At 51.3% G+C, this 26,047-nt stretch overlaps 1 protein-coding gene across 3 annotated transcripts in view; it reads right to left on the reverse strand.

The window, feature by feature from the left end:
- The window catches only part of TSPAN11 (tetraspanin 11), a 62,134-nt gene extending 36,293 nt beyond the window's left edge, over positions 1 to 25,841 (reverse strand). Inside the window, exons 1-2 of one of the 3 annotated variants that reach the window (XM_070371753.1) lie at positions 25,684 to 25,841; positions 23,156 to 23,261 (exon numbers count right to left, since the gene is read on the reverse strand). The gene's annotated coding sequence lies outside the window, so the exon portion shown is untranslated. Of the gene's footprint in view, positions 1 to 18,254; positions 18,304 to 23,155; positions 23,262 to 25,683 lie in introns of those variants that run through there. The other 2 variants (XM_070371754.1, XM_070371755.1) reach the window with 2 other exon arrangements.
- Between the last annotated feature and the right edge of the window lie 206 nt (positions 25,842 to 26,047).

Below are 26,047 nucleotides of genomic sequence, written 5' to 3' on the forward strand. Positions count from 1 at the left end.
TTTCCAGGCAAGAGTACTGGAGTGGGCTGCCATTGCCTTCTCTGCTGCTTGCTCTACTGACTCTTAAAAAAGGTATATCAGACTCTCACTAGGACCATGAACTTATATATCTGTCTTCAACTCTGTTTATTGTTTTCTTTGAAACATTTTTATTAAAATATAATTGATTTACAATATTGTGTTAGTTTCAGGTGTATAGCCAAGTGATTCAACTATATATATATAACAATACATAATATTTAATGATATTATATAATAATATATATACTAATCTGAAAAAGAATATATATACATATATATGTATCAGTTCAGTTCAGTTGCTCAGTTGTGTCTGACTCTTTGTGACCCCATGAACTGCAGCATGCCAGGCCTCCCTGTCCATCACCAACTCCCAGAGTTTGCTCAAACTCATGTCCATTGAGTCGGTGATGCCATCCAACCATCTCATCCTCTGTTGTCCCCTTCTCCTCCTGCTCTCAATCTTTCCCAGCATCAGGATCTTTTCAAATGAGTCAGCTCTTCGAATCAGGTGTTCAGCTTCAGCATCAGTCCTTCCAATGAACACCCAGGGCTGATCTCCTTTAGGATGGACTGGTTGGATCTCCTTGCAGTCCAAGGGACTCTCAAGAGTCTTCTCCAACACCATAGTTCAAAAGCATCAATTCTTTGGTGCTCAGCTTTCTTTATAGTCCAACTCTCACATCCATACATGACCACTGGAAAAACCATAGCCTTGACTAGATGGAACTTTGTTGGCAAAATAATGTCTCTGTTTTTTAATATGCTGTCTAGGTTATATATACATATATATTCTTTTTCTATACATATATATTCTTTTCCTATACATATATATTCTTTTTCAGATTATTTTCCATTATAGGTTATTGCAAGATATTGAGATAGTATATATATATATATTTTTTTCTTTTTCAGGTTATTTTCCATTAGAGTTTATTATAAGATATTGAGCATAGTTCTCTTGTATACAATATGTCCTTGTTGGTTAGCTCTGTTCATTTTTGCTTCATATATCTTGGCGTGTATATAGATTTGGTGTTGTGATATCATCCTGATGGATCAACCCCTTTATCATTAATAAATGCCACTCTTTATCTCTAGTAATCAGAAATATCCTAAAAGTAAGGCAAGGCATGTCTCTTTTCCCCTCTTCCTTCTTCTAGTAAGTTGGAATGCTGATGGAATGGCTGGAGCTCAAGCAGCCATTTTGAGCCATGAGCTGGAAACCATGAGTTGAAAAGAGTAGAGCAATCAGTTCAAAGAGCCCGGATCTCAGATGATTTTGGAGCTGCTACACCATCTGTGGGCTGTTCACCTCCAGACTTAGTTTATATGAGAGAACAAAAAAACTGATGGTTCTTTAAGGTATGTGTTTGAATATTCTATCACCCACAGCTAACTTCAGCCTGGTGTGGTGGATGGAGTGATAAGTACAAATGTCTGCCAGAGAATGCGAACAGGGTCGCTGAGGATGGGCAGTAAGATGGGCTGTAATGCTGGGCACTGGTCACCAAACTCTTCTAACTGTATACTTCATCACTAAAATGTTTTCAGCATACCCCATAAATATGTATATTTATTTATAAATTTTATTCATGGATTGTTGTCAATCTATATAGTAAATACCATCAAAGCTTAATTTTGTTTTTTGTTTTAAAGATGAAAGTAATTAAGAATCCTAAGTAGATTGTCTGTCTGCACTTTGAGGCCCACTGGTATGGGCTGTAAATGGAGGGATGAGAGGTGTACAGGCAGGTAGGGGTCAGACCACAGGCAGCCAAGCCTTGGACTCACATCCTGAGAACTTCAGGAAAGTGCTCATCAAGGGGGTCCCTTGATGAGACCTGCATTTCAGAGAGAGTCCCAGGGCAGGGGCAGTACGGGGCTGGGGCTGCCTGAGTGCTTGGGGAGACCAGTTAAGCAGTTGGTACAGTTGAGGCTGTCCAAGAGAAAGAGAGCAGGGTCTGAACGGGCCAGGGGCAGCAGGCTGGAGAGCAGGGGGCAGACACTGAAGGCAGGTGCACATACAGCCAGGAAGCAGCGGAGGAAAGATCCTGGGAGGAGGAAGCGGCCTTGGGGAGACTGATTCACAAGGGACTGGCCGAAGGAGAACAGGGGAGCCAGGGGTGGGCCACGGGGCCACGTGCTGCTGAGACAGCCAGTCCCAAGAGCCTGGCAGGTCTCACCTTTGCCAGAGCAGCATCAGTGGAGGATGCTGAGGGCTAGGGATCAGTACTGGGGGCGGGGAGGGAGTGGAGACCCAAGGTAGGTATTTTCAAATAAGAAGGCGGGGGAAGCAGCTAGAAGGCTTAAGGTGGAGAAGCATTTCTGACTTTCTAAGAAAGGGTGATTTGCATGTTCATCTCACGGGAAAGACGTCACAGCCACCATTAAACCCTCCTGGCTAGTGACCAGGGATGGGGGGACGGGCTGAAGGCGGGTGGGTGGGCCCTAGTGGTTCTAGATGGGCCCAGCAGGCAGCCGGCTTAGAGTACTCTCCTCCCTGCCCTCCTTTCTCCCCGCTTTCTTCAGCCCTCCCCTGTGATTAAGACCATCTCCTCGGCAGTAATAGGGGTGGGGATGGGAATGGCGGCAGCAGCCCCTGGAGAGGAAAGCAAACCCCAGCTGCCTGATAGACCTTCTCCTGCCCCCTGCCCCCCTGCACCCCCAGTGACTGGAGGAGCCGGGCTTCGGATCATCTTCCAGAACCATTTCCCCCTGAGCTCCAAGGAGTGTCTCGTGATTTCTCAGAAACAGACTCATCTTCTTAAGTGGGTTTCATTGGGTGGGCAGGAATCAATGGGAGGACGCTCCTCTAAGGGGTACGAGATAGACAGTGGTGGGGGAGGCAGGCGGGGCAGAGACCCCCCTCCCCTCAGGGGATGATAGTCAACTGTGTCACAATATCCCAGAAAATCCTGTGGGTATGAGGAGGTGACCCTGCCTCCTTGACCCTCGCTCCTGGTGGCTCAGCCAGTAAAGAATCCGCCTGTCAGTACAGGAGACCTGGGTTCGATCCCTGGGTTGGGAAGATCCCCTGGAGAAGGGAAAGGCAACCCACTCCAGTATTCTTGCCTGGAGAATTCCATGGACAGAAGAGCCTGGCGGGCCCCAGTTCATGGGGTCACAAAGAGCCGGGCACGAATCAGCAAATGAACAACAACAACACAATAATACACTGTCTATAACACACTCTCTGCTCCCGGGGTCTCACCAACCCCTTATTCTCTGATGCTTTTGTAAGCCCTAGCTCAGGCTGGAGGTGCCCTGAGCCTCCATCTCTCAAGTGGAGAGATCCCATACTTGGGGTGTAGGGGAAGCTTGGTGATTCTAAAATAAAAACGAAGCCAGTATATTTGCTGTGGAAAAACCAGCTCCACCCTCTCCATCAGTTAAATAAGTGCCACTTTCCTGCTCTGGGTTCTTGCTCAACAAAGGGTCAGGCCTGCGTGATGGTCAAACAGTTGGAAAGGAAAAAACAGACTAAGTGGTTTAACGTGTAACCGAATACAGGCTTGGAATGAACCCTGGCTGCAGCCGCTGCGTGTGTGGGCTTTCTTCACCCTCTTCCCTCTCTGTTTCATTTCCACATGCCTGACCTAGTCCTGGTGGGTGGACCATCCCTCTGAAGGGGTCTGAGAAGTGGAGCTCCCGCAGGCCTCCAAGAGGGACAGCTGGTCAGAACACAGCATTCCTGACTTGGCCCCTTTGAGAACTGGGAAAGCTGAGCCCCGGGGTGGGCTGGGGGGGTCACACTGTGGCCAAGGTCACACTGCAGATTAACGGCAGAACAGAGAGCTGGACTTCTGGCTCCATGGCCACCAAGAGGATTAGGATTGGCTGATATGCTTATCATCATCATTAACTTTTGCTAAATTGCTAATAGGTGCTTAGGGGCTTCCCAGATGGCGCAGAGGTAAAGAATCTGCCTGCCAGTGCAGGAGACATGGGTTCAACCCCTGGGTTGTGAAGATCCCCTGGAGAAGGGAATGGCTACCCACTCTCATATGCTTGCCTGGAGAATCCCATAGACAGAAGAGCCTGGTGGGCTACAGTCCACGGGGTCACAAAGAGTTGGACACGACTGAGTGACTAACAACAACAACAACACGTGGTAAGCACTGCACTGAGTGCCATAGGCGCACTAACTGATTTAACACCAAAGACAGCCACGAGAGGATTGTCACCCCTTTTACTGGGGACGAAACCGAGGCACAGAGTGAGAAAGTGGAGAGGGATGTGAGAGTGGGAGCAGATGTTTACTGGTCTTTGGAAAATTCTAGTTTCGGCCTCTTGTAACCGCTTCCAGCTCGGTGGTCTCTAGCTGAAGCTGAATGGAGGGGTCTTCACGGGCATAGACCCCAGAAGGGGACTGCAGGAGGGGGTGGGGCCGATGTTCTCTGATCTTGGCAGGATCCTGGGTCAGGAGTGCCACCAAGACCCCAAATGCCTGGGGACCCTGCGGGGGACCAGGCCCCTCTCCCTGCTCTTCTATCTCCTAGACCTCAAGGCTGAGGACTGGCAGCTGTGAGTGCTACAGCAAGACTGCGGCTGGCCCGGGGGCTCTGAGTGACCACTGGCTTGTTCTGTTACATCATCGTGTTTACTGTGGGCAGGGAGGGATGCAGGTGACTCTTTAGGACCACACATAGGTTCAAATGCTACTTAGAGCATCATGTGGATGGTGCCAGAGGTGAAACTTGAATTAAAATCCCAACACCAAGAACTCTTAGTCTTAATCTCCAGAGACACATATTTTCCTAAGTACGGGGCTATTTTTTTTTTTTTTTTTTTTTACTTCATGTGCAAGTACCAATGTGTGTTCAACGGATTAGTCGGGGCTGTGCTCAAAACCTAAAGCAGGTGGTTTGTCTGCCTTCTGAGTCTCTGCAGCGATACATACACAGTCTTGGAGGTTCTGCCTGTAGGCGAGTATCACTCTCTGTTGTTTTTACTGAGTCCTTCTCTAAAAAAAAAATCGTTGTCTGAACCCAGGAGATGAGGACTTCCCTAGCGCTTATGATAGGAATCAGTGAACAGGGAGGGCCTCCCTGGTGGCTCAGTGGTAAAGAATCCGCCTGCCAATGCAGGAGACATGGGCTCGATCCCTGATGCAGGAAGATCCCACATGCCTCGGAGCAACTAAGCCAGTGAGCCACAACTACTGAGCCTGTGCTCTAGAACCCGGGAGCCACGACTACTGAGCCCATGTGCCACAATTACTGAAGCCTGAGCACCCTCGAGCCCGGACTCTGCAACAAGAGAAGCCACTGCAACGAGAAGCCCAAGCACCACAACCCACAACTAGAGGAAAGCCCTTGCAGGAGCAAAGATGCAGCACCGTCAAAAAAAAAAAAAAAGAATCATCGAACAAGCAAAAACAGTATTAGTCGGCGGATTAGAAGATGCTGGTGTGAATATCAGCTGTCACCTATGACTGTGTGACCCTGGGCAGGTCCGAGGCCCTCTCGGGCCTCAGCTTCCTCATCTGTGGAATGGGGCTGATGCTGGTCCGGCTTTGTCTCCCTTGCAGGGTGGTCATGGGGGTCACACGAGCGGAAGAATTTACAAGAACTGTGTGTTATATGAGGACAACCTCAGTGCCATGCCAGGGTGAAGGGATTATTACAACCAACGCCCTAAGAGGAACAAGGTATGGGTAACCTGATAGAAAACATCAACCGGAGGCTGTGTATCTGACAGCTGGAAACACAGGCTCACGGCCTCTGCACCTAAGCCCGCTGCCCACTAGTGGGGTCACGTCAGTGGCCACAACAGGAGACCGTGTCCTCAGCTGACCGGGAAGAATGCACCTGCAGAAAATCAATACCTTCATCAACAGAGTTGATTGGTCCAGACATGACAGTCATTTAAAAGAAGGGAGCATAAATATTGATAATATTTAACTAAGGCTACGATTAAGATGAGCCTCAAGTCATGAAAGTCTATCAACTAACCTGCGGTGGAAGCAGGCAGGGTAAGAATGATAAAGAATTATACTCTCTATAGATTACAGGGAAATCGATTTGAGCTTATACATTGAAAGGCAACTGAGCTTTAAAGGGGATGTTTACTGAGGATTATACTAGAAATAGTATGGTTGATACCAGTAAAGAGCTCCTTAGGTCTCTATCAACCATGTTTAATATGAACCTATAAAATACATATTTGGACATTATTTTTCCTAGACTTTCCCTTCTTATCTTTCATCAGCATCTCTATATCTAAGCTCTCTTTCACCCAAATATGTTTCTATGAGCAATTTTTGTACAATCTCCTGCTGGATGGGTTGGTCTCAGTTTTCATTTGAAAGGCTTCCAAACTCTGACATGGGTCAACTGAAATTTTCCAGTTTGTAAGGACATTCTGCTTAAAAGTGTAGCCAAAAACCCATTTTTTCCTATACTTTTTAATACCCTTCTCTTAAAAGGTAGATATAGTTGAGTGTTATCACTCATTTGTATTTTAGTATGAATTTGCTAAATCAGATGATTTCCTGTTTTACCAAATTTTAAAGTTGAAGTTCGATAAATATATAGTAAAGTGTAGAGATCTTAAGTGTATAGCTTGATGATCTTTTTCAAAGTGAATAGATTCATTTTAAGGCTATATATTTCCCTCTGAGTACTGTGTTGGCTGCTTTCTGCACATTTTAATTTGTCATATTTTCACTATACATTTCAAAGTATTTTCTAATCTCCACTGCCATTTCTTTTCTGATCCAGGATTATTCAAGTGTTGCTTGATTTTTCAAACATTTGGAGAATGTTTTAGTTGTGATTTTCTTGCCGATTTCTGGCTTGACTCCACTGTGGCTTGAGAATATGCTCTGTATCATCTTAGTCCTTTGAAATTTGTTGAGACTTGCTTTACGGCCCAGAAAAATCATATCCTTTAGTGAATGTTCCATGTGTGTTGAAAAGAGTGTGTACTTCTCAGTTTTGTTAATTTCGTTTTTAAAACATATATTTCTACTGAAAAAGAAGCGGGGAAAGGGCAAGGGTTTTGGTGAACTTTAAGCACCTCATCTCCATTCTCAACACAGGAAGATGCTGTGAAAGGAACACCCTCTGTGAGGTGGAAGAAGGGGCTCCAAGGCAGGGCTGCAGCCTGGGGGGCCTATGGATGGGGCTCCATGGGACAGCGTGGCAAGGCCTCTGTCATCAAAGTAGGGCTAATGAGGTCATTAAGCACAGAAAGGGATGGCTATCACCCCTACTGATTCTCTCCATAACCCTTCTGTCCCTCTGCAGGATGTAAGAAGGACTAGCCTTGGCATCTAGAGACCTGGGTTCTGGTCCCATTTCTGTTTCTAACTCGCTCTGTGTCTGTGGGCCTTGATTAGGTGGAGTTAATGGTAAAGTACCCACCTGCCAATGCAAGAGACATAAGAGATGCAGGTTCGATCCCTGGGTCAGGAAGACTCCCTGGAGAAGGAAATGGCAACCCACTCCAGTATTCTTGCCTGGAAAATCCCATGGACGGAAGAGCCTGTCGGGCCACAGTCCATGGGGTCGCAGAGAGTCAGACACGACTGAAGCAACTTAGCACATAAAACTGCAATGACTCTGTATCCCTTACTGAGGTGGGTAAGGCTGCGTCTCTAGTCTAGGACTTCCTGCTGGCATGTAATTTCTGCCTCACCTGAGGCTCCGTGTGTATGATCGTGTGCTTACACATAACAAGGGCCAATATTACTGATCCCGTACCACCTGTCAGGAATGGTCCCAAGCCCTTTGGAAGTGTCCCCTCTTTTAATTCTCACAGTAACCCCATGAGTAGGCATAGGCATTACTCACGTGACAGAAGAAGAAAGGGAGAGAGACGGGACAGATTCTGCCCGGGCCAGTCTGTCAGTAAGCACGGAGTAGAATTCAGAGTCACGTGGTCTGGCTTCAAAGTGGACTCTCCTCGGGGGCCCATATGTTCCAGTTTGCCCACCCAAGGCCAGTTTCTTTGGACAGTCCTGGTTCACACCTACTGCCTTGACATGAAGATTGGCAGTACTCTTTTCACTTAAAAAAAATATCCCGACGTGGGTGTTCAGTCCTGGCTCTTCACCCCTATCTTACATCATGTGTCAACAACGTTCAACATTCCTCGAGTCCCCGACTCTTTCTGGCCCATCCCCTCCACACGCTGTAGATTTCTCCAGCCCACAGGCTCTGACATCCAGACTCACCAACGCCACAGAGAAGCATAAGGCATTTCCCGCAACCACAGCGCTGGCTAAGATTTGAGCTAAGTCTGTATCCTGAACACGCTCCTGGCACCCAATGCATCACTGGGTGGGGAGTGAATGGATGGACGAACATACGCACCAAAGAGCCACGTGAAAGTCTGTACCTGTGAGAGTTACAGAACTATGTCTCACAAGTTCCCCAGGATACCTGGGTCAAAGGTGATGAAAAGAGAGAAGCAAAACTTACGTTATCCTTTGTGCGCCCTGATGCACACAAGTGTGGAAGGCATTTTGCACAGATGGTTCAGCACCAGCCCGGCACCTCCCGCCAGGCCTCCCGGGACATCCCGCCCGAGTCACCGGGTGCTTCCTCCCTCCTCTCTAGGCCACCCTCTCCTTTCCCTCATCTTTCAACGCCAGCCCCAGCTGAGAAACACAGTCCCAGATCCACGGTGCATCAAAATAGAAAACCTTTCTGAAAATAATCCAAACGCAGCACGAAGGGGACCAGGAACCGGGACATACCCCCAGGGGGAGATACCTGGACATACAGGTGCCCCCTAGAGGAGGCCGGCCTCAGATGAAACCACAGGTGTTGAAAATAGACGTAAATCAGCTCCTCTCCGACCCCCACGTGCCCTCTTTTCCCTGCGCTGGCTTCAGCCCTTAGGGATGGCTCCCCAGCGAGGCTAGGAAAGCCCACAGCCCTGAGAGCTGCCCCAGGGGGCTCTCAGGCTGACAAACCCTCTGGCTTCCTCCCCCTCCTACTGCAGGAGGCCCAGCATCACGGCAGTGGTGGCTGAGCTGTTAGAGGTGCGCTGAGCTGGGAAGTAGCTCATTAAATAAACAAATACCAGCTCTGAGGGAGGCAGGTCATCCTGCTCTGTTCCAGAAACAGAAGCTTTCCTAGTCACGGAGACGAGCTGTTTTAGGGCCCAGAGAAACCATCTCCAGCCCCAGCACCTCTTCCAGAGTCTGGCCAGCAGTCCGAATCGCAGCCCCCTCTGGCTTTGGCCCTCGGCAGGGCCAGGCCTTCAACGGTCTTGACGGTTCAGCGAAGCCGGTGCCATCACGTCTATTTCATAAATGAGGAGGCTGAGGCTTCCCTCCACACACCCAGGAACCAGGTCCTGGGGTCAGGGACACCAAAGTCCCGGCCCCTTGGGTCTGGGTTTTCCGCAGGCTTTGAGGGGAGGGGAGGAGTTGCCTCCATGCAGAGTTCACTGCCCTGTCCAGGCTTGGCCCCCGGAGCCCGGACACACCTCCTGAGAAGCCTCGCACAGCGATGATAGAGGCTCACAGGGGGCCTTTGAGGGTGGGTTCAGGGTCTGTAGGGCAAGCAGCAGCAGAAGCAGAAGTCCCCAGAGCCCAGGCTGTGAGGCTCTGCACAGGGGAGTCATGGGGATGGGATACAGCCAGGCGTCTGGCCCCCTACCCCCTCCACTCACCCCAAAGTCACTTCTAGTTGCCAAAGCCAGAGGCAGTGTCTCAAACCCATCCTTCTTCAGCTCTGCTGCCTTTGAAACCACCCATCTCACCTTCCTCTGGAAGCTCACTCTCTGCTGCTGAGTTCAGGGCTCCTCTGTCTCCTGACCCCTCTCCTGGCTCTCCTTAACCCACCTGCCATGAACCCACTCCTTCTGTACCTCTCACTGCTCACATCCTGCCACAGACCTACCCACATCTCTGGCTGCAGTGGGCTTCTCACCGTTCCTGTATCTGCTTTCCCGTCTGAGAGGAACTCATTAATCTATGAATTCATGGAACCTCACTGTGTGATGCGCCTGGTGCTGGGATGAAAGACGAGAGGTGACTGAGACAGCCCCGACCTCGCAGAGACCACAGGTGGGGAGTCAGACACATGGGCATCACTTCCGCACCATGCACAAGGCTCAGACAGAAACGTGTGCACAGGGTGCCGAGGAGAGAGCCCCGGAAGAGTGCTCAGGATGAGCGGGAATTTAGCAGAGAAGGTGCAAAGCAGGTCTATGCCAGGCTCAAAACTGGCATTTATTCTGAAAGCATGGGGACACCACTGGACCTTCTGACTCAGGGGATGACAGGATTAGAGTCACTACTTAGGAGGTTAAATTAAGTAAACCCAAATGGTTAAGCAAGTTATAAAGCAGAGCCTGGGGTTGGGGATGAGTATTCACTTAAGCGAATTCTCAAAATCACCCATGGGCCCGGGTATGTGTTTTGTTGACTTCTGGTGGCTCTGTAAGGTCACCATAGAGACTGTGGTATTAGGAAGGCCAGTTCAGTCCAGTTGCTCAGTCATGTCCAACTATTTGCAACCCCATGAACTGCAGCACGCCAGGCTTCCCTGTCTACCACCAGCTTCTGGAGCTTACTCTAACTCACATCCATTAAATCGGTGATGCCATCCAACCATCTGATCCTCTGTCGTCCGCTTCTCCTCCCGCCTTCAATCTTTCCCAGCATCAGGGTCTTTTCCAATGAGTCAGTTCTTTGCATCAGGTGGCCAAAAGATTGGAGTTTCAGCTTCAGCTTGAGTCCTTCCAATGAACATTAGGACTGATTTCCTTTAGGATTGACTGGTTGATCTCCTTGCAGTCCAAGAGACTCTCAAGAATCTTTTCCAGCACCACAGTTCAAAAGCATCATTTCTTGGGGGCTCAGCTTTCTTTACGATCCAACTCTCACATCCAAGGGCTGGCCATCTCAGCCACCATCGGTCCCAGGCAGCAGCCTAGGCTGCCCACCCGCACGGGTGGACCAAGCCAGGGGAGCAGAGGAGGCTGGTGGTGAGACGTGGGACCCTGAATCCACCAGGGAAAATCATTGCTGCTCCGAACTAACACCACAGGGTTTTAACTCTGATGCACTGGGTCTCAAATGCACCTTTAAAGAACAAAGCATTGCCATCAAATGTACTTACTGCTCCCACTAAAACCAGCTTAATTATAGTGAAGAATACAGTCTATAATTTTTCCCACACTCACAGATGGATCTATATTATAATTTTCCTGATCTTCTTGAATGAATGGATTGCACTTTCCACCTAGAAAGAGCTGCTCTTTTCATCATTCACATGGAGGCTTGTGTGTGAGGCCTTGTTGGGGGTAGGGAGCTGCTTGGTCATCATCCCCAGGGAAGGCAGGCGCTCAGCATGAGGGGATTTGGGTGGGAGAGCGTGTGCCCTGGACCCCAGGCGAGGAACAGGCACTGAGGGTGGTCTTCCCTTCCTGTGATTCCCAAAGAGAATGATGCTCGGAATGGCTAATGGACATGGCATGGTGTTACAGAGGCACTGCAGACAGGGGAGGGCCCAGGTGTCCGGGTGTCTAATTTGGGGCAGCCCTCCCTACCTGCCAGGACCTTGGGTAGGTCACTGCCCTCTGTGTACCTCAGTCTCTTTATCTGCATAGGAGGACGCTGCTGTTCTAGCAGGACATTCTTTTAGGTAAATTTTCCTGTAGAACCTCAACATATGAAACAGATAAAGTATGGCTTCTCTGGCAGAGGGGGTGTGTTAAGCCTCTTCCCCACATTCAAGTTCACTTGATCCCTGTCTCCCCTCCCCTACACACCCTAAAGCGGGAAGCACAGAGAAACCCACTCTAGCTCTGTCTGAGGCCAAGTTGCAGGCGTGAGCCTCTTTATTCTCTAATGGTACCATCACCCGGCACTAGGGATTGTGGGTTCGCGTCCCACCTGGGTTGCACTGAGATTCGTTTTGGAGAAGGAAATGGCAACCCACTCCAGTATTCTTGCCTGGAGAATCCCATGGACGGAGGAGCCTGGTGGGTGACAGTCCGTGGGGTGGCAGAGTCGGACACGACTGAGCAACTAAAGAACAGCAGCAGCAGCAACACGGCACTGTCCACGGTCGATGAGCCAGGGGAGAGCCAGGGGTCTGCATTCCAGGAGTCTGCATCATAGGCCCAGGAGATATTTTTCGAACTGAAAGGGACCTCCATGATCATCTGAGAAGCCCGTCATCTGATAGATGGTTTGGGTTGTGCTGAGATTCCCTGGTGGCTCAGACAGGAAAGAATCTGCCTGCAATGCAGGAGACCTCGGTTCTCTCTCTGGGTGGGGAGGATCCCCTGGAGAAGGGAATGGCAGCCCTCTCCAGTATTCTTTCCTGGAGAATCCCATGGACCGAGGACCCTGGGGGCTACAGTCCATGGGGTCGTAAAGGTCGGACATGACGAGCGACTATAATTTCACTTTCAGCTCGTGTGGTCCTCCTTGGCCTCAGCCCCATCCTGCTTTTTCTTTCATTTTTTATTGTGGCAAAATACACACAACATAAAATCTACTGCTGTCACCACCTCAGGCCACCTGCACAGACAAGGGGAGTAATAAAGCCAAGGGGTGAGCAATTCTCATGATAACTACAAGGTCGGCATTCTTAGGACACCCAACCCCACAGACAAGCAGTCACTCAAGGACATACAGCTCAGTCTAAATACAAATCCACCTCCTCGCCCACTCCCCACCTGCTCCCCCATCTCCCAGAGCCTGGCAGGTCATCCTGCCCATCTCCTGGTGCCTGCCTCCCTAGAATACGTCCTAGTTTGGGTCTGGCCAGGCCAGTTCATGAGCCCAGCTATTCTCCGGTTTCAGCATCAGGCTTCTCTGATATCTGCTCAGCTTTTAGCTGCTGATGACAGCACCTCTGCCCAGGAGGCCTCTGGCCAGTGGAGCCTTGCTCTATGCCTTCGGTGGGGGCCTGGGGACCTCAGGCCAGGAGGACTGGCCTCTTCCCTCTCCCCACAGCAGCTCCCAGCACGTCTGACTCGCACTGTCCCGACCTTGGACTCAGCCGGGAGACTGCGCCTGGGCTGGGTCTTAGGAAGCTGCACTGGGACCTCAGGAGTCCGGGGCCATGGTGACCAGGGCCAGGCAAAAGGGCTGACCGCCACACACAGGCCCAGAGGAGGCGGTGGCCAGAGACGCCAGCTGGTCAGCTCTGGTCCAGCTCCTCTGGCACAGGGAAGGCTGCGAGCATCTGAAGCAGGTCTTCCCACAAGTCTGCCACCCACCCATCCACCCATCAGTGGTCCAGCCGACATCTGGGTGCTAGCGCCTTGGAGAACTCACAGACGGTCAGAAGGGCTGGGTGAATATGGCCCCGAGAGTGGAGGGAAAACCCCACACCCACAGTCTCCCAGTGATCCAGGCAGAAGTGGGGAACACTGGGTCCACGAGCTCCCAAGCTTGGATTCGAGGCTTAGACTGGAGCTGGAGGAACTCGGGGTGGCGCTGTTCTTGGAGGCTGGGGTGGGGGGAGGTGTTTCCTCCATTGTGGGTATTGAGCAGGGAAGGGGTGTAAGATACACTCATAGCCTAGAGGGTGCAGGAGGCATTCGGGTCCCCCGGCAACAATGGTCCCAGCTCTCAGACTCAACAAGGACCTGCCACCGGGCTTGACTCGGGGACCCAAATCTTCAGACAGAGATGCCCCCACAGCACTGCTCCCACCCCCCTTGCCCCCAGTGTGGTTCTCTGATGTTTGGCTTGGGCTGTCACATACACATCATCCTGACCAGCGGTGTGACCTTGGGTAGGTCATCTAAGTACCTAAGCCAGTGTCCCCCTCCATCCTGTAAGGGCGAGAGAGTGAGGACCCCCGAGAGAGTGACTATGAAGACCAGGCAGTGTGGCTAGCATGCAGCCTGCCCCCACCCCATTCCCATCACACCAGCAGCAGCAGTGCCTCCGTTGAGGGAACCATGGTGGTCTGGACGCTCTGTGGCTCTAAGGGACCAGTCAGACTGCAGGAGGGATGCTGGGGGTGGGGGGGTGACTCAGAGCCCTTCAGTATCAGGCACAGGACGTCATGCTGATGGACATTCACAACCCCACCCTCCCACCCCCCGGCAGTGAGAAAGGTACAGACACTCCTTTCCAGGCACCAGGAAATTAAAAAAAAAAAAAAAAGCCCGAATGACACAATAACTCATCTCCGTTCCCAAAGAGGAGGATTGGTGCAATTCCTCATTTGGTTTCAAAATAGGGCCTGCACTGTGTCTGGTACAGGACACTGGCCTGGCAGTAAGGCTTTGGAAGACCATTTCTTCCAAGGAGTTAGATATATAACTTGGAGGCCCCTGAATTTGTGGGGAAAAATGTTGCCATTTACCTGTGGGGGTCCCATAAGTTTCAGCACACCCGCAAAGGGGTTTATGACTTTCCTCTGCAACAGGCTAAGGTGCCTGTTTTGGGTGGGTACAGACAAGACCTGGAGTGTGAACTCATGCAGGAAGGGCCTGTCTTAGATACAGGCTCAGAGACCCCAGGGAAGCAGCAGAGGCCGAGCTGGGGAAGAAGCCAGGCGTTCGGGTCTCCAGACCTCCCCCTGCTTCAGCTCGCTCTCTGCCACAGCACAGTGACTGTGGATCCATACATGTGTGTATGCAAGGCGGTGAGAGAGGACACTCATGCATCCGATTCTAAACTCCAATTTTCATTTTGGGACTCGGATGTAAATCTGCTAGGTATTAAGTCCAGGAGATGATGTAATTTATTGAAGAGCGTTTGGAAGCTGCTAAGCTCCCTGATAAATAAATCATGTTTCTTCATCCCCAGGTCTGTGAAAATGCATCTTCTAGGGACTTTCATCATCCCCCATCTTGCCCCCCCGACCAAAGTATTAGAATCTCCCCTGCAGGAGAGCCAAGCATACAGAAACCTGTCTCTTTGGAGATGCTCGATCTTTCCGGGCCAAGAAATAGCACACTCGTGTGGCAACTAGCCAGCAACCCCTGTACTGTCACCCTAATTCTTTCCAAAAGAGCTTTAGTTTCATGAGTTACAGAGGGAGGATGTTATAGAAACGGACTTGGTATCAGAATACCCTAGCTATTGCCCACATTGGCTCCCGATGTAATCGGTGCCAATTACATCATCACCAGGAGCATCATTATCCATTGTCCCCAAGGTTTGGAAAGCTGTCTGCAGATCCCAGGTCCAGAAGATGGAGAAATCACTTAGAAATCGCTTCATCCCCATATTGGCCAGGGAAACCATTTCTCTATTCTCACCAGGTAAGACTGGGAAGAGCTGGGACACAAACCTGTATTTCTGGTCTTCAGTCCTGGTTTGGGAGTGGTGGGGGGGCGATGCTGTAGACTCACAGGGCTGCCCCCACGGTCATGATCCCTAGACTCTCGTTGCCTCTGGCTGTAACCAAGCCCACTAACACCAGGACGTCAGAAGCTAGGGAGGGTCTAGTACTTTGGAGATGTGAACATTCTAAAATGATGCCTCATTACTGCTGATGCTGATGATACATAAAATCTGCCTACAAGTCTGGCTATTAATTTTCTAAATGAGGAAGGAAGAATGGAAGGACCCAGCCAGCTCCGCGGGGAGCAACTGCATTCCTGATAACCCAGATGGAGTCTTTCTTTCTGGTCGCCCATGCGCCTCTGATCCTTGAATTCTTTCTAAGATGGCACGTCAGAGATGCAAGCCTTCGGAGGGAGCAGGCTCACCCTTCCAAGGACACCCAGGACACTGGGCAAGGCTTGGGAGAACTGGGAAGGAAATAACTGGTTTCCATGTCCACAGGCTCACCAGCTTAGATTTACTGAAATGCTGCATACCGCCTGATTGTGGGTGAGCTTTCCCTCCACCCCTACCAATGCTGAGGCCAGACATCCTGGGACTGGGGGAAGCCTTGAACTTTGTGCCTCAGAATCCACAGCTGTAAAATGGAGATAACTGCACCGTGATGATGGTAGATGACATAGGCTAAGCCCTCACATGGGCTTCCCAGGGGGCTCAGTGGTAAAGACCCCACCTGTCAATGCAGCAGAGATGGGTTCCATTCCTGGGTCAGGAAGGTCCCCTGGAGGAGGAAATGGCAACCCACTCCAGTATTCTTGCCCAGAGAATTCCATGGACAGACAAGCCTGGCAGGCCACAGGGTTGCAAGGAGTCAGACATGACTTAGTGACTGAGCATGCATGCACCTCACACGGTGCTTGGCACGCAGCAGGACATCAATAGGTTCAAGTCCCTGTGACATTCTGGTCAGCGTGCCACGTGCTACATCACTGGAGGGCCAGCAACTGGTTGAAGTACCCTGGGTGGGAGTGGTCTGTCTGCACTTGAGGGATGCCAAGAAAACAGAATTCACACTCGGTCATGACGTGAAGGTCAGCAACACAGCTTTCCGACTCCCCAGGCATGTACAATGTTTGTTTCAATGATTTCAAGGTTGTTTACAAGTGTGCTTAAATCTTTGCATTTACCAAATGTGCACCTTCCAAAAGGTGTACTAAAAGACAAACATACACACAGTCATGAAAAATAGAGCCCAAAGCTAATATTGATATTCATGGTAACATTGATTAAGGATAACATTATTGTTGGGACTTCCCTGGTGGTACAGACTCAGCTCTTTCAATGCAGGGGATGACGGTTAGAGCAATGGTCAGGAATCTAAGATTCTACATGCCATGTGCTACAACGAAAAATTAAAAAAAAAAAATTTTAAGGGATAACATTATTGCTGTCGATGGTGGTGTTGTTCTAGTCCCAAGATCTGCTTCCTGCAACTCATGTCACTTCCTAGGGCCCTGTGCTTAGTCGCCCAGTTGTGTCAGACTCTTTGCGACCCCATGGACTGTAGCCCACCAGGCTCCTCTGTCCGTGGAATTTCCCAGGCAAGAATAGTGGAGTGGGTTGCTATTTCCTTCTCCAGGGGATCTTCCTGACCCAGGGATCAAACTAGTGTCTCTGAACTAGTGTCTCCTGGGGCCTTGGTTGCGTATAAAGCAATGATTACAGTTACGTGCAGCCTTGGAAGAGTCTTCCAGGCCTCGCTGTTCCACCCCTCTCCACCTAACCATCTATGACATTTGCCTGCAAACAAGAAGCTTTAGGTTTGAAAGGCCAAGGCTAAGAGAGACAGTGGTCTCTGACTTGAGGTGCATCAGAATCCCTTGGAGGGCTTGTTAAAATGCAGTTTACTATCCCCGCCCAAGAGTTCTTGAGCTGGCAGGTCAGGAGGGCTGGAATGCTGCATCTCTATCCAGCTGGAGGAGGCCGAGATCTCCTTTGAGAACTGCTGCCTCAGGGCAGTGCTTTTCAACCTGAGTTGCACCGAACCTTGGGATCTCAGAGCGGGGACGCCCTGGGTGCGCTGAGCTGTCCACGGTCTCAGCCTGGGGCTCACTGTTAGTGCCCAGCGCTCTGTCTTTGCACAGGACCAGTTGAAACATTTCAGGCTTTGTGGGCCTCTGGCCTCGGCTGTATATTCTTTGTTTTGTTTGTTTTGGCCCTTTAAACAGGTAAAAATCACCCTCAGCTTGCTGGTCATCCAAAAACGGTGTGCAAAGCCCTGGAGGACAGCCAGTTATGCAACTATTAAATCTAATGATGGAAACAGCGACTCACAATCAGCATTAATCACACAGTAAATGAAAACCAAGGAAGAAGGCAGACTGAGTCAAAGGAACGGAAGGTACCCTGTAAACGCGGCTTCTCCCGCTCACCTTTCCCTTCTCATCCTCACTGTTTCCGCTAACACAGTGTTCCTTCTCCATTAAAGAGGGGGCAGGCTTCCTTTCAGCCTCCTCCTCCGGCTCACGGTGCCACTACCTGCTTCCTACAATGTGCTTGGAACTTTCCAGTCACTGAAAAGCCCTCAGTGATCTGCTCAGAGCTGCCAGCAAGTGCTAATTGCTTTCTGAGCATTTATTTCTCTCCCTGTGCTTCTAGTCCGAGCTTCCTGTTTCACCCTCCCTCCCCACAGGGAGAGAGGAGTTTTTCTTCTGGAATGAAACTCCTGGCTTCCTTAAGCCTCTGTGTATGCCAAACACACCCCAAATGTGGAGCCACGCGGCACCTGCACACGGCCCCTCCTCTCTTCCCCTCTCTCCAGCCCTGAGGACACTGGGTCCCTGGTCATCAGGCCACTCCCTCCCTTGTCCCAACTTATCTGCTCAGCTTTGGCCAGAAAACAGCCATGCCTGGAGCAGCTGGGGAGCTTCTCTGAATGGGCCTCAGAACTCCTAGAGGCTTTTTGCTTTCTGATCCGTTCCAGATCCCAGATGAAATGGACAACACCCACCTCTGCTCCTTTCCTGGTCTTTTCTTCCGAGCCTTTAAAACGCACGAGAACCTGTGGGTGAATGACCTAAGCTGACTTTCAAAAAATGTAAATGATTTCAAGTAGAAGGGTGGAGGCCTAGAAAGGAAACGGCAGCCTCCAGCATTTTCCAAAGATATAAGCCTTGAATGGGGATCTGAGGACACTTGACCTGCCCAGTCTTTTAAGGGATTTGTTGTTGTTGCTCAGTTGCTAAGTCGGGTCTGATTCTCTGTGACCCCATGGACTGCAGCACGCCAGGCTCCTCTGTCCTCCACTATCTCCTGGAGTTTGTTCAAATTCATGTCCATTGAGTCGGTGATGCTACCTAACCATCTCATCTTCTGCCGCCCCCTTCTCCTCTTGCCTTAAAGGATTGATTCTGCCCTAACTGGGCCACTATCCAAAAATGTGACCCACAGGAGGGTCCTCCTGGGCTTCCTGGAGGAAGCTGAACAGAAACATGTACAGCTTCACAAGGCCCCACCCCTGGTTTTAATGCTCAGCCATTTCATCTGGGAATTCTTAATCATTTATCTTTGAACTTGTATTTGGTACATGGAGTCCCACAGGATGGTGGGCACGTTGGGGAGACACACATAGTATACGTGCCCACTGGTCCTTTGCCGCCACGTCTGACCTGGCGTTTCTGGTGTCCCGTGAGCACAGAATCCCAGGGCATTCTTGCTGCGTGGGGTTCAGAGAGCCTCAGAACAAGTACAATAGCCCCCTGCATACAGAGGAGTTTGGTCCTGTGTGTGCGTTCGTTAAGTCCAATTTTCTGGTAAGTCCAATAACGTTAGCCTAGGTACCCAACTTGGAGAAGGCAATGGCACCCCACTCCAGTACTCTTGCCTGGCAAATCCCATGGACGGAGAAGCCTGGTAGGCTGCAGTCCATGGGGTTGCTAGGAGTCAGACACGACTGAGTGACTTCACTTTCACTTTTCACTTTCATGCATTGGAGAAGGAAATGGCAACCCACTCCAGTGTTCTTGCCTAGAGAATCCCAGGGATGGGGGAGCCTGGTGGGCTGCTGTCTATGGGGTCGCACAGAGTCGGACACGACTGAAGCGACTGAGCAGCAGCAGCAGGTATCCAACAAAAGGCTATATAGTACTGTACTGTAATAGGTTTTATAATAGTCTTCATACAAATAACGCATTAAAAAACACAAAAATAAAGAACCATTTTAAGTCTTACAGTACAGTACCTTGAAAATTACAGCAGTACTAGCTATATCGCCGCCGGTTTTACACTTGCTTCCAGACATCCTGGGCTTGAAATAATGACACTGTACCACTGTCCTCTGCGTACCACTGTACCAAGAACACAAGTACACACCCATTTGTAGAGGATGCTCTCACGTGACAGTGTACTCCAGGCACGGGAACTAACTTACATGATCGGACGTGTGAACGCACGTTCGCATCTTTGAAAGTTCATAATGTGAAGGTTCATACGTAGGGGGCTTATTGCACACGTAAGGGGTTACGTCGATGACATAGCAGCCCCTGAGGCCAAGCTCCCTGCTGGCCAGGAACCAGAGCTTGGTTCAAAGCTGACAGAAGGCCGTGCATTCTGAGAAATACCAACAACCAAAGGACCCTGAGATGGCCCGTCCTTTCCGATTTCTGCTACTTCCTGCATTAGACACCCACTTCCACAGCAGATGATGACATGGGAGAAAGCAAAGACCGTCAAGCGTCAAGCGTAGAAATTTCTTTTCCAGCCTTCCTTTATTATTACTAAGCCAAAAGTGGAGTGTGTTGATAGAATGTGTGTGTGTCAAGAAGTGAAATAAAAACAGTTTGAATCAGTTTCGTGCCCTGTTTCTACTGTCCTGATAATAATAAAATACCTGTGCACACATGGGGTTTGAGATAAGAATCGTATCACTTTGATGACTCAACATACAAGTTAAAGGGCTATCTACTTACATTGAAAACCGGCGCTGTCCAATGTAAAGGTATTACCAACTCAGTGGACATGAATTAGAGCAAACTCCAGGAGATGGTGAAGGACGGGGAAGCCTGGCGTGCTGCAGGTCCACAGGGTCACACGGAGTCAGACACGACTGAGCGACTGAACAGCAGTGTAAAAGTGAATGGTGCGATTCACGCAGATCATTCACAATTTCGACTTTACTTACAATGTCATTAAAAGGCAAGTTAAAAACAAAACAAAACCCCGTCATGACAAGTCGAGAAAGAGGGCATGAAAGAAAGGGAAAGGCTTTATATTTTAGTGCCTTTACTGGTCCTTTTTTCCCGATTTTTGAACTAAGGTCCCGGATGAGAGTTTGAGACACGGTCTCAGGCTGATGAGTTCTTCCTAAAATATTCACCCAGTGAATATGTACTGAACTCCTCCTGTCTGCCCAGCTGTGTGCTGACTGCCAGGAGCAGAAAGTCAATACTGTGAATGCAATTTCCATCCTCTCGTGGTGGGGCGCAATAGCATTCTGCAACCAGGTTTTGGGCCATCATTTTCCGAATGTGAGAACTCTCATAGATGTCTCTGAAGGGGGCTTCTAAGAGAGAAATCTCTTTCCAATATTACAAGAAACTTGGGCCTTCACCTATCCAATATACTTCAGAGATCAGCTACCACCCTCCTCGATCAACCAGAAGAGGTGATGCTTTTTTATTAAACTTTTGCAATCGGTTCCAGACCTCAAACAAACCAACACACACAGCTCACTCCTGTCCTTTGTTCTTTCCTCTTCTGAGTCTTTTATTTTTATTAATTTATTTTAAAAGATTTTTTAAAATGTGGATCAGTTTTAAAGTCTTTATTTAATCTGTTACAATATTGCTTCTGTTTTACGTTTTGGATTTTGGGCCCCAAGACATGTGGGGTCTTAGTCCCCTGACTACGGATTGAATCCACATCCCCTACGCTGCACCACCTGGTATGTCCCCCTTCTGAGCCTTTTAAACACAACAGAATTTGTCAGTAAATGACATAAGCTGATATTTTTTTTAAACATAATGAAACAAAACAGAAAGGTGGTTCTTTGGTTACTTTTGTCAGATGGAAAAACACCTTTCACTTATGTTGAAGTTTGGCTGATAAAATATCTTTCAAAGGTCCGTGTTTAAAAAGAAGAGGAATCTGTAAGTCGGGATGAGGGTGAGAACCACTGAGGGTCACCCACTCCCACTACCTTCAGAGAGGGTTTGAGAACACTACTCTGGATCTTAGCAGATCAGGGACCTGGCAGAGCAACTTCCCATAACATTTCCTGAGCCTCTGTAATCTCTTCAGGTCTTGAATTCTTGGTATTTGCCAGCAAAGCTCCTTAAGCCTTTAAGAAGGGCCATCTGTGTACCCACCTCCTCCCCCAGGGAGGGGGGCAGAAGTTCTGGAATATAACTGGCTCCTCCTTGCAGACCTTTGGGGATGGGAATCGCCTAGCTGGAGGGGCATCCAGAGGTGGGGCTGGCCTGCTGGGTAACCTCAATGACCTGAACCCAGGTTAGGACCCAGAAACCATCTCCTCCGTTTACACGGCAGGAGACTGAGGCTTAGTGAGGTCACGGAAGCTGCTCAGGAGAAAGCAGAGCCTGGATTCCAGGCTGGATTTTCCCGATTCTTCTCTGAGCTCCAGCTGTAGCCTGGGGGAGCCTCCCTCCAGCCTCCTCCGCAGGCTGCACTCAGCTGTTCTCTCCTCTCCTCCTGGGAGTAAGCATCATCTCCTCCAGAACTAGATGCCCGGAGGTCAGGGCTGGCTCTTTATTATTTCTCAGGACCAAGGCTCACGCCCCGAACCCCTGGCTCCCCTCCACCACTGGCTCTGCCCTCTGCCTGTGCCATCTTGGAAATATAAACCTTATGGACCCGAGACCCACAGGTCAGCCCAGGGGGGACGCATATAAGACGCAAGGCCAATGGTCAAAGGAATTAACAGAGGGCTCAGTCCTGCACTCAGGTCCCTTCTGTCCACTTCACTCCAGTCTCCCTCCTTGACCAGTGACCTAGAACAACCCTACAAACAACTCGACCTCCTTCCCCATCCCTGGGTGAACCACTGATGCCTGGTCCTCGGGGTTTAGCAAAGGCGGTGATGAACTATACCCCAAACCCAGGCACAGCACTGGACACGGAGTCACCCCGCCATTCACAGGTGAATTTACAAGAAGCGACAAAGGAGGGACATTTCCCATGGCTGCTTAAATATAGGGCAGGGCCTGCCGTCCACCTTGGCCTCCAGCCTCAAGAATCACTCAAAGAGAAGGGCGTCCTCCACTGCCAACTACTCAAGAGAACCAGGTTGAGCAATCCCCTAGAGAGAGACATATCTGGGCAGGTGGCCTGGGACTCACCCAAGGGAGGAGAGTGACAGAAGGATCCCTTGCATGCGTAGTTCTCCCATATCAGTGTGCATTCTGTTCACTCTGTGATCCCTGCTGTAGCCTCCTGCTTCAGTGCCCCGTGCCATACCATGTGCGGAATCAATTGCCCACTAGCCTTGACCCAAAGCTCAGGAAATTAAACCAGTTGCAAAAAATCAACCATATGATGGAATCCATGGCCAAGCAGAGACTGGTGGGATGATAGCTCTGAGCATCTGAACCTCCGCCTCTGGTCCTCCCCGAGTATGGGATATTCCCAGTCCCAGTACTGGTATTGAAAGGGCCCTATCATCTTTGGGTGCAATGGTTTTCTAGCTTTATTATAGTGGGAGGGCCCTTTCTTCAAAGGAAGTCCTACCCAGAAGCCAGCCTGTAACTCAGGTCAGCCCAGAGCTGGGGTGCGCGGCCCCAGGACCTGCCTATAGGGCTGCAGCTCCTGCACAAGCTCCCAGGAGTGCAAGGGGAAAGACACACTCCTCACTAAGTCACTCACTCACTCACTGACACAGCCTCTCGGAGCACCCACCGGGTTCCAGGCGCGATGAGCCGGCAGGCAGCAGGACCCAGGCAGGGCCGCTCCTCAGCAAAGCTCTCTGTGAGGTCGGATGCTGGCAAGAGAGGGTCAGACGGTGCTAGGAAGGAAACAGACCAGGGCAATGTGACTGAGGCCAGGAGGTGGCTGCTTTAGATAAAGGGTCCCTTCCTCTCTGAGGATGTGAAATGTGACTCAAGATCAGAATTGTAACCTGGAAAGATGCCGATCTCTACCAAAGACGAGGGAACAGCCCAGAGAGGTGAAGGGACTTTCCCTAGGTCACACAGCGGGTAGGAAGCCGAGCTGGACTGAACCCAGTTTTCCTCTCAATGTTTCCTAAGCAGCTACTATGGGCCAAGAAGCCTCGGTGACAGGTGACATCCAGGGGCCGCAAAGCACAACCACACCCCGGTGTCTGGGGCTGTCAGGACTCTAGACACCCTGCCGGGCTTCCTCGGCAGGTCCAGCATGGGGCAGGAGCCCCTGTGACCAGAAGAGAGAACTCTGAAGCTGGTGAACTGACTCATCTGAAAAGACCCTGATTCTGGGAAAGACTGAAGGCAGGAGGAGAAGCGGACAGAGGATGAGACAGTTGGATGGCATCACCGACTCAATGGACATGAGCTTGAGTAAACTCTGGGAGTTGGCGGTGGACAGGGAGGCCTGGAGTGCTGCGGCCCATGGGGTCGCAAAGAGTCGGACACGATTGAGCGACTGAACTGAACTGAACTGAAATGAGGCTGGTGACTTGGGACAGAGATCTCCCTCCTCTGCCACCTCCCTGGCCTGAGCTGTGGAAGGTGCCCTGGCCGAGCCCAGGGGTCACACAAGGAGAAAAGCCCGCCAGTGGGTGCGAAGGTCCTGGCCTGCCTGGAGAAGGCTCTCTACAGCCCAGCTGCTCCGGGGCTACAAGGTGAGGACCCATCGAGCCAGCTGCCCTTGTGTGCTGCCGAGGCGTCCATACCAAAGGGCCTGCCCCAAGCAGGCCTGCACAAACCTCACACTCCAGGGGTCAAGGCTGGCGTTGGGCACACACTCTCATCTCTGGAACATGCAGGGAAGCAGTGAAAAGACAGCTCCTTCCACTGCCCGCAGAGTGGGCCCCCCAAAATGTTAGTCGCTCAGTCATGTCCGACTCTTTGTGACCCTATGGACTATATGTAGCCCGTCAGGCTCCTCTGTCCATGGGATTCTCCAGGCAAGAATACTACAGTGGGTCGCCATTCCCTTCTCCAGGGGATCTTCCTGACCCGGATCGAACCCGGGTCTCCTGCAGGCACTCCCCAAATCCTTGACTGGAACTGTGGCCCAGCCCTCGGCCTGTGCCCTCAGAGCCTGCCTGCTGCCAAAGCACTCTTCCATGACTCAGCTCACTTAAATAAGCAGCCAGCCACCTCGAGAGGTGGGCAGGACAGCACTCATTAGACCCAAAGCAATGGAGCCCCAGGATGACAGGAGCAGGGGACAGATCACTGGTTCAAACTCAGGCCTCTAAGGCCACCTCTAATGCAGCTGCCCACAGCCCCGGTCTCTCCCTACATGTCCACCTACCCGAGGCGTGTCCCCAAGAGTCCAGGAGCTAGAGGGCACTTGGGGTTTTTCCAGAAGCTCTTTCCTCTCCAACTCTTTGCAACCCTATGGACTGTAGCCTGCCTCTGCTCATGGGATCCTCCAGGCAAGAATACTGGAGTGGGTAGCCATTCCCTTCTCCAGGGGATCTTCCCAACTCAGGGACTGAACCTGTGTCTCCTGCACTGGCAGGCGGATTCTTTACCACTGGGCTACCAGGGAAGCCTTACCTCTCCACCCTGCCCCACAGTGTGTGCCCACACGCAGAGACCACCAGCACCAGCCCCTCACGCTCGGCACCTGAGACCCAGCTCGAGATGCCTTCCGGAGCCCCTTCCATGTTCTCCAGCCAAGTCACGTGTGTGGACACAGAGTTGGTGAAAACAACACACCCAGAACCTTTCACACCTCCTGCCCTTGCACACAAGCCAGCCAGCTGCACGCACAGGAAGGGGCAGGGCACTCGGGTGACAGGCCCTGCAGGGCCGGGTACCCCAATACACAGATGTGCCCACGGACTTGTGGACCAGTCTGCCCAGCAGATAGACGACTCCTGCGCCAAGAACAGCCCGATGCCTGGAGGAGACATGCCAGCGGCCCACATTGAGCCAAGGACCCTCCCGTGCTAGCTGGGATGGCTCTCGACCTGTCACCTCGGGTCGTGCATAAGAGCCGCCAGGAGTCAGGGTGGACAAAGGGAGTGACGTCTGGAGGAGGGACAGCGTGCACTGAGCTTCCTTCCAAGACACAAAGTGCAGACGGGCGTCTCGGGAGGACAGCTGCGGACACCAGCTGGGGACAGGGCAGCCAGCACTGCGTGCCCGCCCCATCCTGCCCCTCCTTTCCAGAATGGGCCGCCGCGCTGGGCCCCGGGCACCCCTCACTCCAGCCCCCTCCCTCGGAGTCCCGAGCGGCGGCCGGGCTCCCTCCCGCGCCCCCGCCACACTCACCGGCTGCGGGCTCCGCAGCGAGGGCCGCCGGGGCCGGGCCGGCTGGGGGCTGCAGGGCTGGCGGGTCAGCACCGCAGCCGCGCTCAGCCCCGAGATCGAGATCGGCACTTCCTGCGGCCGCGCCCCGCCTCCCGAGCGCCCACCCCCGGCCCCTCCAATGCCCGGGCTCCTTCTCCCGCCGCCCCGCCGGCTGCGCCGGTCTTTGTTTGGGGTTGGTCTTTCTCTCGTTCGGAGAGCGGGGGCGAATCCAGTGGGAATCTGGGCTCTGGGTGGTGGCCCCCGGGTCCCTGCGAGGAGCAGGGATGGACAGATGGATGGATAGATGTCGGGGGGCCTGCAAGTCCCCACTTGGGCCTCCGCCAAG

The sequence above is a fragment of the Bos mutus genome, chromosome 5, assembly GCF_027580195.1.
Source record: "Bos mutus isolate GX-2022 chromosome 5, NWIPB_WYAK_1.1, whole genome shotgun sequence".
NCBI classification, from domain to species: Eukaryota; Metazoa; Chordata; class Mammalia; order Artiodactyla; family Bovidae; genus Bos; species Bos mutus.